Here is a 7,500-nt window from a genome sequence, read left to right on the forward strand (position 1 = left end):
GGTTTATATAATGCAGAAACCACATGCATGACATCAGTGGTACACGAGTTCTTGCCATGTTCGGCTCAGCATGTTTGCGTCCACCAGTGCAGCTGTGATCGGAGAACGAATATCCTGCAGGTTCGCCATCTTGGTGTTGCAGACATCTTTGACAAACCCTCACAGAAAAATAATCAAGGGGGGGGTTATGTCTGGTGGTCATATGGGGGGCAGGCAGTTGGTCCATCTCGGCCAATCCAGTGACCAAATTTTTTTTCATTCAGAACTGCCCGAATGACTAAGGCCCAATTAGGGGGAGCACTGTCATGTTGAAAAATGATATCGGGTTGCAGGTCTCAATCTATGGGAAGGCGAATCTTTCCAACATGTTAATGTAAATCGTTGAGGTCACTGTATCCTCCACAAAGAAAAATGGACCCACCAAGCGGTCATGGAGAAGGCCACACCACACATTGACCTTTCGACTGTCGCGTATGTGTTCAATGACCATGTGGGGGTTTTCAGAACCCCAGATCCTCACATTGTGCTGGTTGACCTTCCCCAATACATGAGAGCAAGCTTCGTCTGTGAACATAACCTCTTTCAGGTAATCTTCATCATCCTTTATGCGACTGAGCATTTCTAAGGCAAAAACTTTGCTTTTGGGTCCATCATTTGGTTTGAATTTCTGCAGAATCTGCACCTTTTCGGCATAAAGCTCCATTCCTTTATGCAAAATCCTGTGTACAGTGGTAGTTGCTAGTCCCAGTTCTCTGGATGCGCATCGAATTTATTTTCTGGGACTTTGCTGAAATGATTAACACACTCGTTCACTAGTGCTTGGTCGACCAATACTTTTCTGTTTCTGACAACTTCCAGTCTCCTTAAACCTCCTGTACCACTCTCTGATACGAGTCCATGATGGCAGATTTCTTCCATACCTTGTACGGGAATTACGCTGAACTTGTGTGTCGGATCTCGTATCGATGAATCGTTCAATGAACTGAGCTTTCTCCTGTGGAGTCATCATTTTCTTATAAATTAAACCAACTGCCAGACCTGAAAATACAGAAAACTTTATGAGCTTCTGCATCATATAAAATAAAGGGTATCATTGCATCATTTGTGGTTCTAAATACATTTACAACCAAAGTTCTCCAGGTCTTTTTAGAACACCCATACAGTACAGTATGATATTTCAAAAAGTTGTGGACGAGTTATGACAAAACTTGGTGGATGAGTTGGGTAGGTGACAAGAACAAGCCAATTCAATTTTGATTCAGGTCCATATCCAGATCTGGCCTATCAGTGGGATATAAAATGTAAGCTGTAAAGGTATGCGCTCTACGGAGTGCCGTTCTAATTACTTCGCGCATCATCATCACACCATTTTAAAGCCTATATCCCTGAGCAGGGTCAGCTTTTTGCGGGCTCCAATCATGGTACTCTTTCTTGTGGCAATGTTTTTACGGCTGGATGCCCTTCCTGACGCCAACCCTTTAGTCGCCTTCGACCCTGCAGGGATAATTACCAGTATACTGGTGCTCATTTCGCCGACCTTCAGAAGGATGACAGGCTGAGTCAACCCCCTGATGCTAACTCAGTTGCCAGCGAGGCTCGAACTCAGGACTCCAAGGATCCCAAGCCACTGCCTTAACCACTGAGCCACAGCAGGCTCATCTAATTACTTTCTTGCATACAGAGCGAAAAGCGGGGTTAAGGAATTAGTTCATGTCCATCCATCCATCTGTCTGTCTTCTCAATTCATGATCGAGGAACAACTTGTTTAATTTGAATGCTGTATTTTGAACATGAAACAGAACATTAATATGAAGACAAGTTTGGTGTTTCACCGTACCTTGGCTCTGAATTCATCCCCATCGCACATGCGCAGAGAGGAGTGAGATCATTGTTTTTCATCTGTCTGCCTGCCCAGCAGCCAAAGTAAAACAGAATTGAAATCATTCCAAACAGGAAACTTACTGTTTAAAGGATGCCATAATGGACACATACAACAGGCACAAATAACTAATGTAACGTGTTAGATAGAGTGATGTAATAGACACACTGCGAAAAATGGCGGTGGAACCCAGAATTAATTTATTTATACGACTTTTATAATCTTTATTTTATTTAAATTGAATTATAGACTTGAATGCTGTGGAAGACAAATTGCCTGTCATAATACAGGATGGGGCAGAGAAACGGGAGATTTTAAAAACTCGGTGAACATTTTGTTTTTGCCAAATTACAATTATGCCATATCAAAGTACATATCATGCCATTTATGTCTTGAAGATCACATCCTCGAGGTGACCTCGGTCTCTGCACAGACATTCCTCTCGTCTTCCACACATGTTTTCCATGATGTGGCGTAGCATCTCCAAAGAAATTCCGGCAATTTTTTGACGATATGATGTAAATGGTTTGATGTGGCCAAGAGGATGTAGGGCGATGTAATAAGGTGACGTAGTAACGTGACATGTCGTTTTCCCACTCCATTGGTAGCCAGAAAATCGGTTTTTAAAATCTCCTGTTTCTCTGCCCCACCCTGTACTTCCAAGAACTTCCAGTTTTGCCATACTTCCATTTAAATAAAGTTAAATAGGGTGTTGTTCATGGTACTATTTGGGACTGCTTCCGGACGTCAGTGCAGTACTTCAATAGTGCTAAAGTTGCGGATTTTTTAAACAATTGTTAAAATCATTGTTTTATTAAAATCGAAGTAACACTGCTCGGGGTATCGTGTTCTATGAACTCTCTCGTTGCATTTTGAATCTGAGCGCTGAAACTGACTTAAGTCTATAAATGTTAATTAAACACAGCATAACTTCCATCTATGTTTTGTTCCTTTATATTATAAATAAGTGGATGAAGGAAATACAATTATCTGGAATCATAAATTGTCCAAAATTATTTTATACTAGGCTCAAAAACAAACTATCTCGAGATCAATAATTAACCTTGATTTTCATTTTGCATTTGTCGTCTGAAATCCAACCATGAATACAACAGCTCCCACCATAACATTGCATTAACTATTCCCAACAGAGACCGAACTAAGGACAAAAGAAAAAGATGTTAAAAAAAAAAAACACTCCTGTAGTTTTGGTGCAGTGGCATAAAGTGATGCTGCATCGTGGAGCACACCATCCTTCTCCTCCATTTGGGTTGTAAACTTGAAATATCCTAGAGTATACTTTGTAAAGGGTAGGCCACTGTATGTTGGTACCTTGGCCAAATTACCTGTTTGGGAGTCACCGTTTCATTAGCACTACCTGCTGTTGGTGGGAGTGTGGATGTGGCACAAATTTGGTGGGCCATCTATTTTGTTTTCTCATCTCTTTCATCAACATTTCCAGTGAACAACTCCAGCTTGAGTGACGAATAATGTGCAAACTTTCGTACCTTGAAGTTGAAGGACTTTAAGGAGTAGACCGGAGAGAGAGAGACACAGACACAGACAGCTGTGGTATTACCATGTTTTCCACTTCGCTTCTTCCCCTTGATTGGTTGCTGTTTTCTGTTCCACATCAAAAAGTGACAGTTAGGTTTTATATACGAGGAGGATCAAAAAAGGCCGCCGGAGGTGTGTGTGTGTGTGTGTGTGTGTGTGTGTGTGTGTGTGTGTGTGTGTGTGTGTGTGTGTGTGTGTGTGTGTGTGTGTGTGTGTGTGTGTGTGTGTGTGTGTGTGTGTGTGTGTGTGTGTGTGTAGGTGCGAGGTGAGGGATTGAATTTTTCTCAACCTTCTCAGATCTGTCTCTTTGCAACCTTCTATCACCTGTTCACCCTCGTGAGCCATGACAGTAAGGTTCTTCAAAAGGACTCATCTAGTGATGGAACAAAGACTGAAACAAGATACAGACAAGTGGCGGTGCATTGAAAGGGTCTGGACTTTGCCCCTTATCACCACTGTTATCTTGCTCGCTTCGCAGCATCCCAAAGCCATGTCAATTGGAAATGGCAACTCCACATTACAGGAATAATAACGTAATCAACATTTGGTTTGAAAGGGTATGTTTAGCGGGAGGATAGAAAGCTTTGGGGTTGGGTGGGGGACAGGAGTGGGGGTATGACACCAATGGAGTTTTTCAGATGACAATCAAAATATTTACAGTTTAACTCTTTTATCCACAAAGCAAATCTCATAAACGATTACAAGTACAGCCATGTAATCGAAGTTAGGTAAACGCTTGTGATGTCATATCTGTTCGAACTCCCCCAAAGGTGAAGAAATGCCTTCAATTTAGGAAAGAGAATTCAACGAATTCATTGCTCCAGGCACACATTGGGGGGGGGGGGGGTGAGGTGGCTCGGGAGGAGATATCCCTCATGATTTTTTTTTTTAAACCACATATTTTTCTATTTATTTAACATCCCTTGTCTGCCCTCAAATTAAATGTTCATTCAACTGTTCATGCTCATTGTTCTGCGTTGTCGTTGTGGTGGGTCTTGTACTATACCGATAATGTTGTGAAAGTTTTGGGTGTGGAATGCAGTGGAGATCACTTCATCCGCATTCCAGGCCAATGGAGTTTAGCTGGAAAACATGTCCATCTTTACTCAGCTATCTGCAAAGTGGACTCGCAATACTTGCAACCACAACTATTTCAAGACGAGAAGTGGGGGTTGCGAGCAAGGTCAAGTCAAAGTGCTGAGCAAGAGGCACAAGGTGACTTTAACACAATCATTATTTGTTGTATATCATCAGCAATGAAGACTAAACGAATTGTATTTGTACACTGTGTAGTTACAAACCTCACTTGATGGTGAACTCATTTGCCCGTAATTTTAAACACCGATTTACCTGCGACAGACATCGTAATACTTTGGTGTCGGAATGTTATCTGCTCAATCATGGATAATAAATATGATGCAATTCTCTGATGAAGATATGCAAATTGGCACAGGTGGTGAAACAATCGGTAGATAGAATCCTCGGTGGTTATTTGCAGATTATGTACTGCACATGATTCGGTGGAACAACTCTGAAGCTTTCAGCCGTTGCACACCTGGAATATCGTTGCACACCTGGAATACCATTACACAAATTCTCCTAATTTTGTAGATCTGTACAAACAAAAGTAAGGTCGTTGCTAATGCAAAGTATCATGAGGTGTTGAAGGTTTGGTATTAATGGCCACCTGGCTCATTTTGCTTGTACCATATCCACATCTAGGATACATGTTCTACATCAAACCCTGACACAGAATTTGTTTGTGGTCCTCTATGTATGAATGGGGCTGGCAGGATAGCCGAGAGGAACGTACACTCCCCTCTAAGCTGTCTAGCCTGGGTTCAAATCTCGACCCAGCTATAAACTGTCATCCTGGGGTTTCGCAGGCAGAGTGAGTTATCAATGTGTGTGGTGTCCTTCTGACAGATGTTAAACCAGGTGTCCCATCTGCTGGCATTTCTTGGTGGACATTAAAGATCCCATGGTGTCATTTCTAAAGCGTTTGCAAACTATTGCCTGGCATCCTGCCTTGACTGATTGCCGGGAAGGCAATGGTGAACAACCCAGCATAACCCAAGCCAAGAAACTGCTCTGAAGGACCAACACTCAGTGAAGAACATGGTGCATCTTGGATCTCAGATTAGATGTATGAATGAGCACTGATCCCAAAGGAAAGGACATATTCCACCTTCGAGGTGACTTCACAGTTAAAAAAAATCACAAAGCTAGTATTTCAGTAACACTTGCCAAGTCCTCATTGAGCAGAGAGACTGGAACGACCTAACACTGCACAGCAGGAAGTGATCATTTGCAATGTATCCAGTGTGCTGACACATGATGGACTACCCTTTCATAAAGCTATGGAATTTGGTGAGTGCAGGCAGATACAGGACAACGGGCTTGACGTCTTTTCTGAAAGGCATTTGCACAATCCAACCCATTATTACGAAATGCCAGAACGGTATTTTTTTATTGGACAAAGACAAAAATTTATCTTTGTGAACAGCTCGTTCCAAAGCCGAAATGGTGTACGACTGTTTTATGTGTCACTTTAAAAGGCAGTGGAACACATTGTACCCGGCTGTTAAGTGAGTGCCTAAGATTGGATGAAGTGGGACTTATCCCAGGTATACACACTGTTTAGTGAGGTGTGTGCTGCGTATAAACGTGAGCACGTGCTGTAGTGACATGTTCCGTCTTACAAATTACAGAGCCTGCCAATGTCATCTCCTATTTGTAACGCGATCCGGACGTGTAATTTATCCAAATAACTGTGTGTTAAACCTCTATAATAATGTGAAGTGTTTGAAGATGTGTACAACCATGAAATTTGGTGAAATAATCCTGATGTAACAATTACAGAAGCCATTAATGAGTGTGTACCTGCCTCCCTGCAGGCATGTGGGGCCTAGCAAACCTGATTGAGGAATAACAAGTTATGTTTGAGTCAAAATATTCACCAGTGGCTTGGGTTTTGAGTGTTTTAATATCTTTGTCACCTGTCAATCGCCAGTCCAAGGAACACATTGAACACAGACCCAATATGCCTGTATGGCTCCATGTGGAATTGTTCACCATTGTGGGGCCACATGAAATATGATTAGATAAGTTGTAAATCGATCTATCAGCTACTTCTTTGAGGGCTGCAATTATTCCCATCTGCTTGTGGGATTGATTGGAAATTTTTTTTGGCCCAAGTCTTTCACAAATCTGCTGGACAGGCCTGATGTTCAACTGAAGGTGGTACATGTGTGAAATTTGTTATCAGTGCTGGTCATAACTCGCATACTCTTTGTGATAGGCGGTATAGCTCGACTGAAGATGGTACGTCTGGGATCTTCATCGACCACCAATGACTAGTCGTGGCAGATTCGGACTCCAGCCTAACATCCATACGATGGATGGCACACACGCGGAAGGCTCGCCTTGCATGAGGAACACCAGGATGGCAGTTTATCGCTGTGTCTAGATTCGAACCCAGGGTAGACAGTTTAGAGGGAGGTGCACATATTACAAGCACAGGAGTTTTATATTTATATATATATATATATATATATATATATATATATATATATATATATATATATATATATATATATATATATAACTATACACACTCACCTCAGCTATCTAGCCTGGATTCAAATCTCGAACCAGCTATAAACTGCCATTCTGGTGTTTCACAGGCAGGGTGATTCAGCAATGTGTGTGCCGTCCCTCAGATGGACATTAAGCGGGAGTTCTAAATCTGCCAAAATTATTTGGAGGACGTTGAAGATCCTCCACTGTCTTTCATGAAGTGGAGGCGAGCTATCGCTGGTACCATGGCCAAGTTCCAAATTCCTGCCCCAACTACTGCTGGGAAGGTGATGACAAACCACACAGTATAATCCTTACCAAGAAACTGCTTTGGCAGAACCGACGCTCTGTTACAGAGGAAGTTACAGGATTGTGCTGGTATCCTGTGTTGGAGTGGCGACCGTCCAGGATTGTGCCCAATAGTCAAGGAGACTGCTTAAGCAGCACCAACGCTCTGCACAGAGTATGGTCCCAATCTTTATCTC

Source organism: Eptatretus burgeri, chromosome 13 (genome assembly GCF_056783735.1).
Source record: "Eptatretus burgeri isolate ZD-2024b chromosome 13, Ebu_testis_v1, whole genome shotgun sequence".
NCBI lineage: Eukaryota > Metazoa > Chordata > Myxini > Myxiniformes > Myxinidae > Eptatretus > Eptatretus burgeri.